This window comes from Lepus europaeus, chromosome 2 (genome assembly GCF_033115175.1).
Source record: "Lepus europaeus isolate LE1 chromosome 2, mLepTim1.pri, whole genome shotgun sequence".
NCBI lineage: Eukaryota > Metazoa > Chordata > Mammalia > Lagomorpha > Leporidae > Lepus > Lepus europaeus.
In genome coordinates, this window is record NC_084828.1 from 101,914,802 (window position 1) to 101,927,413 (window position 12,612).

A 12,612-nucleotide genomic window follows, 5' to 3' on the forward strand; every position below is an offset into this window, starting at 1 on the left:
TGCTTGTCCTGTTGCAGGTACCTAAGTTTCTTCTGCTTCTTTTAGTTCAGCAACTTTAGAGATTCATTTTCTCCCCGATTCTTTATTTCTTCCAAGTGCATTTGCATTACTTTCTCATAAAATCTCATTTGCATTGTAATTTTTTATTCATCTTTTAAAAGATGCAAACTTGATGTTTGCTGACAGACAGGTGGTGTGGTACTTCCTGGGTTCCACTCACTTTCTGACCAGAGGAAGCCCCTGTTCAGGAGCGTAGTGCAGAAGAGGTGATAAACAGATGGTCAAGCCAAGACAGATGTATTGTGTCTGTCCTGCGTGCATCTGGCTTTCCTCATCTTGCTGGCTTCATAGATGCTTCGAAATTAGAAAAATACCTTAGAAAACGAAACAAAATCAGAAAGTAGCCACAGATATTCATGTCTGTATTTAGATGATTTTTGAAATGGTTAAATATCTCATGTCTCTCTTTCTCTCTCTCTCTCTCTCTCTCTCTCACACACACACACACACACACATACACACTCTCATACACTTAGACACTCCCATATAAGCTTCTGGTCATTTTTTTTTAGCATCATAATACTCAAGAAGCAGCATCTGCAAAATAGATGGGTTTATTGTTGTAGTGTTGATTTAGAAGCTGATTTAAATAATGTTACCTTTTTACATAATGTTTTATAAAATAAAGAAGTATAATTCTCAAACTAAGAACTAGGCATTTGCTAACATTTTGACATTTAGGTTGTTTCCAAAATTACTTTAAGCTGTTAATCCTGTAGTAAATCTCTTCCTGCATAGTTGTGGGTTGCTTTGAATGATTGCCCGGAAAGCCAGCCTGGAGTGAAAGAAAAGGTGCTGCCACCTTGCTTTCAGAAGGACTCTCCTGGGTGGTAAAGGCCTCAGCAAAGAATGAGCTGTCTTCTTTTATTGCAAAGTTACTACACTTAAAAATGTAATTCCAAACATCTTTTATTCTCGTTCCCCCGGAGAGCCTGAGGACCCATCATTTTGCTTTCTGGTCCTCTTTTAGTAGAAATATTTTCAGGGCAAACAACCACAAATGCAATGACCAATTCCAGTTAGATCCTTCTTGCTATTGGTTTTCTATAGTTTAGACAAATTCTACAGAGATTTCAATGTGTCAGTGAAAACTACCACTTGGTGAGAATGGCATAGTGTTGAATGGTTTTAAAAGAACAATGTATGAGGAAATATGATTACCTTGTATCTGAGAAACTCAGTCTAAGTGTGAAAATAAAAGAACCACTTCCTATTGGCTTATCAGACTCATCAATACCACTCTGCTTGCTCTCATCTCACCTTCTCAAAATATGCTTATTATTTATCTTGTCAGTAAATCCTGATATTGTCATTAATTGGTAATCGGTTATCCTAAAAATAATAAAATTACAATAAGAGACATGAGAGCTACTTTTTACACAAAGTCTGTTCTACTCCTCAGCACTAGTCTCTCGTGAAACCCACCATGTTGATTGGAATTTACATGAGATTGTAACTATTGATATCATATACAAGGTAGTTCAAAAGATTTGTTGGAAAAATGGAGTTAAAAGGTAAAACAAAATATTTGAAATCCAGGCAGAGTGTTTTCCTGGTATGGATTTTTCCATTAACTTTTTGAAGACCCACCATATTTCAGTTGACTACATACTCAGAAGTCCAGAAGACTCTGTTCTGCTGTTTAGATAACGTTAGGAGATTGCTGTCTGTTCACATTTCGGCTAAGCAACTTCAAGAATCAAATGGAATCTTCCTTGAAAGAAACACAGAAATTTTCAAATGAAGGGGAAAAAAACACATTCTTCCATTGCACAGAGAAAAGCCAGAGTTCCAGAGAAATTGTGATCTCTTGCATTAATACAATTTATGATGTAGGATAGCAGATTGAAAATCTGAGTCTGTTGAACTGAATTTTAAAATTTTCAGTGGAGTATTTTCCAAGTAGCTGTCACAGCCTCCTAGACAATTGCATGTCTTCTCAAACACCAGAGTTAAACAAAATAAACTAAATTTTGTGTATTCTGTTCTTAAAATTTAGGTGACAGGTTTAGCTTCTGTCTTTGGAGAGGAAACCCGAATTGAGATGCTTACTTGCTTACACTCTTCTTTCTGTTCTTTTTATGGATCTTGGCTTGGAATAAAGATCTGGGTCTTTGCTTCCTTTAGGGAAAAGGCAATATGTCTTTGTCTTGTCAACACCTGCTGTTTGGGCTATTTCAAACATGGGAAGTAATTTTGTTCCCAGTTGAGTTTGTAGTTTGTCTTGGTTGTCTGGAACAGAAAGCAACAAATTCCTTAGTATGAAGAGTGGGCCCCATCTCCAACTTAGGTCTAGTGCTTGTGTAAATTCACGTCACTGATGCAACCAACATCTTTCCAATATGTGACTTTTTTCCCCCAAATTTGTCTTCTAATTCTGAATTGAACTGAATTACTTTATATGGGATATTGATAAGTGTCAACTCATGATTCTTTAAGCAGAGTATGAAAAACTAAGGTAAGAATATAAAGAAAAACTACTCTGATATTAGCCAAGAACATCTCATTGATAAATTGTGGATAAACTCTATGGAACCAAGAGTGCTAACTTTAGAATAAGAGCATTTTATATTTTGAGTTAAATGTTTATATTGTGAGTTAAATGTTCAGAACTAGTGTATCAAGGCAAATAAATAAATAAAAGCAAATGCTCTTTTAAAAAATTTATATTTATTTTCATTTTATTTGAAATACAGAAAGAGCGGGAAGGAGAGAGGGAGGAAGGAGAGAGAGAAAGAGAGGGAGAGAGAGAGAAACTTCCATGGGTTGATCCACTCCCCAAATGCACACAACAGCCAGCACCAGGCCAAGCTGAAGCCAGGAGCCCAGAACTCCATTCAGGTCTCCCATGTGGATGGCAGGGATTCAAGCACTTGAGCACGATCTGCTGCCTCCCTGGGTGTGCATTAGCAGGAACATGAATCATAATAAAGCAGTGGGGACTCAATCCAGTCACTCTGACACCAGCTTAACCACTGCTCCAAATATCTGCTCCCAGAGTGGATTCTTTTTCTCATCATTCAGTCTTCCTTTTTCAAGATGCTTCTGTCTTTCCGTGAAGCCACTGCTTAAGAACATTTTACAAGTTCTCTGTCGCTATAGGAAAAAGTTCAAACCACTTAGTACCACAACGTAATCCTTCATAATTTAGCTTTTCCCAATCACACAAACTTTCTTTTTTTTTAAAGATTTATTAATTTATTTGAAAGGCAGAATTAGATAGGCAGAGGCAGAGAGAGAGAGAGAGAGAGAGAGAGAGAGAGAGACTTCCATCCACTGCTTCACTTCCCAAATGGCAGCAAGGGCAAGAGCTGCACCAATCCAAAACCAGGAGCCAGGAGCTTCTTCTGGGTCTCCCACACAGGTACAGGGGCCCGAGGACTTGCGCCATCTTCTACTGCTTTCCCAGGCCACAGCAGAGAGCTGGATCAGAAGTGGAGCAGCAGGAATTCAAACCAACACCCAAACGAACTTTCTGTTCCATTACTTCCTTACAAAGCAAGATAGCTTTGTTTTTCTAATTTTCTGTCTGTCTTCTGCCTCTTTCTCCTTCAAAACTGAGATATAGAGGATCAAGTTATAGGAGCTTAAAGACCTTGTACTGACTGTTAATAATTGAACCATACTTACTTGGCTTTGAAAAATCATGTAGGGACCAGATCAGGCAATGTCAACCCTCCTCCTGCGGACTAGTTAGGAGCCATATACTTCTCTTACTTCACAATTCACCTTGACTTTATGATGGCTAAAAAGAAATGAATAAAAATGGCACCTATGGGCTTACTTAATCAAGGAAAAATTAAGATAAATATTACTAGTTCCTTACTCAAATGTTACTTACTTCTTCTTGATAATTGTGTTTTATCTGCTTAATAAAAATATTTCAAATCTAGTTAGGATAGTCACCAGTTCAGTCCTTCACTCTTTCTTATTTTTCCTGCTTGGAATGCATGAAATACAAGATATGGCAGCCATTAGGCAACAATGAGTTGATCAGAATGAAGCAAAAATCCACACCATGAGGACCACTGAGAAGAAAGATGGTGAGATTCTGGTTGGCATCACTGGATAAGCCTGGGTTTGTCCACTCTGGAATTTCTGTTGCAAAGATAAATGAAATGTTTTGTGAGGGTTTCAGCTGTTGTAGATGAAACATTGTTATTGAATATAAAGGTAAAACAAGGAATTAGGATATTATAACTTTATTAAACTATTTATAACTTTGTCACTAACAAATTGATACTTATCATCTGTGCCCTATTATAACAAGAAAGACAAAAAAGCCTAACATATGTCTGACCTCATTCCCAGACAAGAAGATGGAAGATGTCAGAGGCCTAATACTCCAATTGTCTCATTCCTATTTCTTTCTTCTCCTACCCATCATGTCCCACCACCTTTTAAACAGCAGCATACAACTTCAGAAGATTCATTGAGGATAAGCTTGTGTATAGACTTTAAAAAAAATTAAAACTAACCAAAGAAAACTGTATGATCAGAGTAAATAACCAATGTGAGTAGTTGATTTTTCTATGAACCATTTCCCATTTGTTGTTTCACTACCTTCTGTTCTCCTATTTCCTCATTATCTAATTCCTCTTCAATTCCAGTGCACTCTGGTTTCAACACGGATTCCCATCCAGATTTCAATCCTTCACCAATCCCAAGTGAGACTTGTTCTCTTTCCTGTGACTTCTGCCAGCCCCAGGAAACAACTCTGACCAGCCATCAGTTCCTCCACCTCAAGCAAGGAGCAACTGCCCTTTTCTCTGACACGTGGGCACTTTGATTGATCATTTCACCCAGCCTTCTTCTGGACACTGAAGGGATCAGACAGATCTAGGAGCAGACAACTATTCTCAATCTTGTTGCCAAACCAATTGACATTTAATGGCCAAAATAACTTGTATTTAAAGTAGACTGATTTATCTTCTTTTTCAAATTCATGAAATCCTATATTGGATCTGCTATCCTCTAGCCTGTGGAAGAAAAATGTTTCTTTACACTTGCTGGATGACTGTGCCTTCATTTTGAGATGAGGAGCTATTTCAGGAACTGGTTTGGTGACAAAAGTGATCTTTCGCCAATTTCAAAGATAAATTGCCTCAAGGAGCCAAAATGATATCATAATTTTTTTTATCAAAAGCTATAAACCTGACTTGAACCCTTCAATAGTATGGCTTCAGTGATTCCATTAACTCATCTGGAGCAAAATGCAAATGAACACTTAGGAAAATATTTTTGAAGAACTAGCAGTCATGCAAAACTAGAGAATAGTGGCTTATAATTTTTATAGTGGGTGTATTGTTTCAAAAGTCCATCCACTGGCATCGGTACCTACTGAGTACCACACATTTTTCTGGAGAATCAACTAGTTCCCAATGATTAAAAAAAAATGATTGAAGTAACCCCTGGATGAAACCAAGAGTCCTCACACATAATATAAGCATGTGCATTTTGGAGAAGGTGTGGTTCCTCCACAAACCTCTGCTAATGTGACTCTGCTCTCTAATCAAAGATGACAAGCTTAACAACAGGCAATTGATCCATCCTAGGTACATAATGTCCTTCTCTGGGGAGGTGGAATTATAGTTTAGAAATATGAGTTACAGTCTAAATATTCTGCAAAACAAAAAGTGAAAATTCTTAAGTTGTTGCAGCCAAGGTTTGTAACATGGTTTGAAAAGCAAAAGCTATTAGTTTCCAGAGGCTGGGGTGGGGGGAGTGGGGGTGGGGATTAAACAATATCAGATACTCAGGACAGATGACATGAGAAACAGAAAGAAATAACTCCCCAGGCCTTTGGTCACAGTTCAGCCTTGAAGCCCTGCTGCTCCCAGCTACCAGAGTACTTGAAAATGTCCCTATACCTTCATGATAAATTCACTCATTTGCAGAATTTGGTTTCACTACAATTCCTTTTTAAAGATAATAAACTTAGACAGTGTTTTTTGGCAGCAAATACCTTTTCATCAAAGTTCATGGAAAGAATCTTTTAAAAAGACTGACTGAATGAAAAAAAAAAAAAAACAGCACTTTTGGAGCTGGTGCTATGGCTCAGTGGGTTAAAGTCATGGCCTGTAGCACCTGCATCCCATATGGGAGCCGCTTCCAGTCCCAGCTGCTCCACATCTGATCCAGCTTCCTGCTAGTGCACCGCGAAAAGCAGCAGAAGATGGTCCAGGTACTTGGGCCCCTGCACCCACTTGGGTGACCCAAAAGAAGCTCCTGGCTCCTGGCTTCAGACTGGCCCAGCTCTCTAGGCATTGTGGCCATCTGGGGAGTGAACCAGTGGATACATGATCTCTCTCTCTCTCCCTTCTCTCTCTCTTTCTCTCTCTCTCCTCTTCTCTCTCTGTAACTCTGCCTTTCAAATAAATAAACAAATCTTTAAAGGAAAAATAAAATTGCACTAACACATGCTTTAATTTCTTTTTAGGAAAATATTTATGTACTTGAAAGAGTTACAGAGAGAGAGAGAGAGAGGTCTTCCTTCTGCTGGTTCACTCCCCAAATGGCCACAACGGCCAGAGCTGCAACTATCCTAAGCCAGGAGCCAGGAGCTACATCCAGGACTTCCATGTGTGTGCAGAACCCCAAGGACTTGGACCATCTTCTACTGCCTTCCCATGCCATAGCAGAAAGTGGGATTGAAAGTGGAGCGGCCGGCGCTGCAGCTCAACAGGCTAATCCTCCTCCTTGTGGCGCTGGCACACTGGGTTCTAGTCCCGGTCTGGGCGCCGAATTCTGTCCCGGTTGCCCCTCTTCCAGGCCAGCTCTCTGCTGTGGCCCGGGAGTGCAGTGGAGGATGGCCCAAGTGCTTGGGTCCTGCACCCCATGGGAGACCAGGAGAAGCACCTGGCTCCTGCCTTCGGATCAGCGCGGTGCGCCGGCCGCAGCGGCCGTTAGAGGGTGAACCAACAGCAAAGGAAGACCTTTCTCTCTGTCTCTCTCTCACTGTCCACTCTGCGTGTCAAAAAAAAAAAAAAAAAAGTGGAGCAGCGGGACTCAAACTGGCACCCATGTGGGATGCCAGCACTGTAGACAGCAGCTTTACCAGCTACACCACAGCACTGACCCCGGAAGCTGTGCTTTTCTGTGACAAATGGATATGATTTGAACATGGGGTGTTAGGGGAAATCATTCTTAGTAAACAAAAAATGATCCTAACAATGATGAGCAGATGGAGCTAGGCATATAAGCAACACTTCAGTTTAACTAAATGAAAAGATTTGCAAACAGATATAGTGATTAATATCAGAAAGTTAGTTTGTGACCAGGCTAACAGAGGCTTTTTTATTTGAAAGCCACAGTTACAGAGAGAAAGGGAGACACAGAGAGAGAGAGAGAGAGAAAGAGAGCGAGAGAGAATCTTCCATTCACTACTTCTACCCACTGCTTCACTTCCAAGATGGCTGCAATGACTAGGGCTGAACCAGGCTGAAACCAGGAGCCAGGAGCTTCATTTGGGTCTCCCATGTGCATGACAGGGACACAAACACTTGGGCCATCTTTTGATGCTTTCCCAGTTCATCAGCGGGGAGCTGGATTGGAAGTGGAGCAGCTAGAACAAGAACTGGCACCCATATGGGATGCAGCTGTCCACTACGCCACATGGAGCATGAACAGAGGCTTTTAAAGCTCATGAAACAAGCTGACATGTTATCATGCTAGCCACAAGAAATGGATAAGAGCCCTTGAGCCAGGGACTGTTCTCAGGTGTGACTCAGGAAGCTGAATCCAGTAGCAATATAAATGCTGAGTTGTAGGAGGTGGAGGGTGCAAGTGAGAGAGCTAGCACAGTGTCTTCTTTGATTTTGATTTTCTGTATCATGTCACATTAGCCCTCAACAAGTTTCTTAGAGGTAAAGATTGGAATAAACAGAGCCAGACTATGTTTTGTAGGAATGTTGGTCTCACTGAATACCCAACCCCCTTAAACCAGCTTCCTCAAATACTGTGCCCAGAGCAAAGTAATTTCATTAGGCCACTAGCTGTTAATAAATAATTCATTACATGAAATTACTAAATAAGTGCCAGAGGTAAGAAATTATATATTTTGGTACTGTGACAAAATCAATAAAATGTAACTACCTGATTTTCCCCCAGTTTTGCAGCTTGTTAATTTTCTGTCTATTCATTTGGGTAACTACATTTGAAATATGCATGTAAAAGGCTAGTGGCCAGCTATGCATGTATTAGAAAAGCCAAATTCCAGAAGTGTGTGGCACCCACATGAATATAAAATAAATTTATTGTAATTAATGTTATTGCCATGAATAAGAAATAAATTCATAACATCCAATATGTAAATACTAAGCAAAGCATGTAATTTGTCTCTTTTTGAAATTAATCTCACATTCACGTTAATATGATTTATGTTGTTGTAATACACATTATGCCTCTGGAATCAAAACGGGAATGATTTGTTCTTCCTGTGACCTTAATAACAAATAATATGATAGCAGGACCATAAATATCAAATAAAATTAATTGATATCCCAGATTGTCTTAAAATAGCTTCTTGAATTTTAAGTTTCAATAGTGATGGAATGAATGGAAATAAGCCTAAGTGCCATGACATATTAAAATGTCAGGACCGAGGACACTCAAGGTCAAGATGGAGGAATGGGGTCATAGATCACAGAGTGTTAGGTAGAAAGGACCGCAGGTCCCTCAGTTCGGTCACTTCATTTTGCAGATAGGAAGGGCAGGGCCAGAGGCTGTGGGGACTCCTCCAGGATTCAATGCACAGCTACAAGGCAGCAGTGCCAAGAACACAGCGCAGACCTCCTGACTTCAGTCCACTGCCCTTTTGTTACATCATGCTGCCTGAAGAATTGTTTTTCATCATCTGACAACACTACCTTGTTATCAACAAGTGAAAAATTAATGGGCATTAAGTCTAATACTTTTAGATGCAAAGAAAGAACTCCCATTAACCACAGAAAAGTAATAATTGCCATAAAGTGAGCTCAGAGGATAATTTCTGTTTCCCACACATGCTACAGCAAGCTGTTTCAATTTCATCACATAGTGTCATGCTATTAGTATTTTTAATGAGATGCATTTTATTAAAACCCAGTCCACACCGGATGAAAATAAAGAACATTTGAACACCCCAGAGAAACCCCAGCACTCCTTCCCCGTCACTCAGTGCATCAACCTTCCTGAGGCAACCACGGTTGTGTTGCTTGTGTTGTGACATAATTGATTGCCTTTATATTTATCATGTTGAAGTTTTTCATATATTTTTGATACAAGTGTTTTATCAGATGCACAAACATTTTCTGTCAGTTTGTGGCTTATCTATTTATTTGCTGATCCAAGTTTTTCTCTTTCCATAAGTGTTTAAATTTCATCATGCGATAATTTTTATTTTTGGTCATTAATTTTTATGTCCTGAGAAATATTTGTGTATCTGAAAGCATTGACGATTTTATTTAATATTTTGTTCAATTTTTAGCTCTGGAATCAATCTTGTTCAGTTTTATGTATGGGATGAGACACAAAGCAATGTTTCGGCCCTAAATCACCATCCAGTGGTCCCAGCAGCATTTGTTGGAAAGATACGCTTTCTCCCACGGGACTGATTCGGAGTATTGGTTGAAATGCATTTCACAATGAAAGTATGAGTTTATGTCTCAACTCTATTTTACTTCATTCATCTGTCTAATTTTGTGTCAAAATAAAACTACCTCAAGTATAGTAGCTTTATGACATCTTCAAATTATTTTTAAGTACTCAAATGGTGGTGGGGGTAGTATTTACTTCTTTGAGATATTTTAAAATCCAAGTCCTGGGAGTGGGCATTTGGCTCAGCTGTTAAGGCACCGCTTGAACTGCCCACATCCCATGTTGGAGTACCTGGTTCAAGTCCTGGCTTTTTGATCTCTGATCCAGCTCCCTGATAATGTGCACTGTGGGAGGGAGTAGATGATGGCTCAGGCACATGGATTTCTGCAAGCAACATGGGAAATCTGGATTGAGTTCCAAGCTCCTGGCTTCAGCTTCCCTAAGCCTGGCTGTTGCAGGCATCTGGGGAGTGAACCAGCAGATGGAAGATTTCTCTCTCTCTCTCTCTCTCTCTCTCTCTCTCTCTCTCTCTCTCTCTCTCTCTTTCTTTCTCTCTCTTTCTCATTCAAGTAAAATGAAACAAAATTAAAACACTCCAACTCCTAACATTTACACATAAATATAGAATCAGCCGGTTTTTAAAACGGATGAGATTTTAATTAGGACAATGACATGTTAACAATTCTGAACTTTCCAAAACATATAATAAGCATGTTTCCAAAGCAATGTTTCAAAGCATATACTAACAATGCTTTATGTTTCTATTTACTTCTGGCTTTAAGTTCTCTCAAAAATGTTTTATACTTTCCACTTGTTCAGTGTGACCATTTGGAAATAAATTGACCTTGTAGCTGATAATTTTATTAAGTTCACTTGTTAGTTCTTATAACTGTTTGTGGATTGCCTAAAAATTTTCTTCAGGCACTGGCACTGTGGTGTAGTGGGTAAAGCTACCACCTATAGGGACGGCATCCCATATGGGCACCAGTTCAAGTCCCAGCCGCTTCACTTCAGATCTAGCTCTTGGTTTGACCTGGGAAAGCAGTGGAAGATGATCCAAGTCCTTGGGCCCCTGCACCCACGTGGGAGACCCGGAAGAAGCTCCTGACTTCTGGCTTCAGATCGGCCATGCTTCGGCCATTGCAGCCATCTGGGGTGTGAACCAGTGAATGGAAGACCTCTCTCTCTCTCTCTCTCTCTCTCTACTTCTCCCTCTCTGTGTAATGCCGACTTTCAAATAAATAAATCTTTTTTTAAAACAATAATTTTCTGCATATATTATCATAATGTCTATAACTAAGGACATTTAACTTCCTTCCGATCTATATAACTTTCTTTTTCTAGCTCTATGGCACCGACTATAGCTTAAATTATAAAGCAGAGTGGTAGGGGTGAAAGTGGACAGCCTGGCTTTATTCTGCCCTGAGAAGAAGAATGTTCATTCACCTTTAGATAATGATGACAGCTACAGGTTTTCCTAGGATGCTTTTTATCACTATAAAAACATCTTTTTTACTTCCTACTTTAGAAAGAGTTTTGACCCGAAGTGAATTTTTGATTTTGTCAAATTGTCACACATATATTGAAGAATTATACATTTTTTGAATTGCTCTGAATTATTATTTTAAAGCTGTGAATTCCATTAGTTTTTGAATGTGAAACAGAATGGGGGCCAGCACTGTGGCAAAGTGGGTAAAGCTGCTACCTGCAGTGCTGGCATCCATATGGGCGCCAGTTGGAGTCCCGGCTGCTCCACTTCCAATCCAGCTCTCTGCTATGGCCTGGGAAAGCAGTAGAAGATGGGCCAAGTTCTTGGGCCCCTGCACCCACGTGGGAGACCCAGAAGAAGCACCTGGCTCCTGGCTTTGGATAGGCCCAGCTCTAGCCACTGTGGCCATTTGGAGAGTAAACCAGCAGATGGAAGACGTATCTCTCTCTCTCTCTCTTTCTCTTTCTCTCTCTCCTTAAGCCTCTGTCTCTCTGTAATTCTGCCTTTTAAATAAATAACAAAATAAAACAGAATAAATGGGACAAACCCATTGGTATGTGTGCATTCCTGTATTTCTATTTTACAAGTGTCTACTTCCCTCCAGAATCTGGCTATCTCGTTGTTAGCGCTTTGTTCCTTTACTATGTTTTTATTTGTATGTTTATTTGTTTTGTGTTTTATCTGAAGCATCTGTGACAGTGCGTCATCCCTTAGAGCTATTCCATCACTCTGGAGAACAAGCTATAGTCTATTTACAATAACACAGTCATTCATTTGATTGGTTTAACTCTGCCATTTTGATGTTGGTTATTATTGCATCTGTTCTTTGCTAGTTTATTTCTTTTACTATTTTCCCCATTATTTTTCAATATTTAATTTCTCTACATAATTTATGCCTTAGTTATATATTTTTCTTTTGTTTGCCTGTTGTGTGTGATTAGGTTTCAAATAATATTGTATAACTTCACATATTAAAAACTGCAACAATATATTGACATACTTACTTCACATTTCTTGTGTTCATGTTTCACACAATTTAGTCCTATGTGTATATAAACCCACAATTTTGGCCCAGTGTTGTGTTCTAACAGGTTAAACTGATACCTGCAATACAGGCATCCCATACGGGTGCAAGTTCCAGTCCCAGCTGCTCCACCTCTGATCCAATTCTCTGCATATGTGCCTGGGGGTGCAGCAGAAGATGGTTCAAGTCCTTGGGCCCACCTGGGAGACCCAGATGAAGCTCCCGGCTTCTGGCTCCTGGCTTCAGCCTGGCCCAGCCATGGTTGTGCAGCCATTGGGCGAGTGAATCAAAGGAAGGAAGATCTTGCTTTTCTCAATCTCTGTAACTCTGCATTTCAAATAAATATAAAAAAAAATCTTTATTTTAAAAATAAATTAAATCCGGCCGGCACCATGGCTCAACAGGCTAATCCTCCGCCTTGTGGCGCCGGCACACTGGGTTCTAGTCCCAGTCAGGGTGCCGG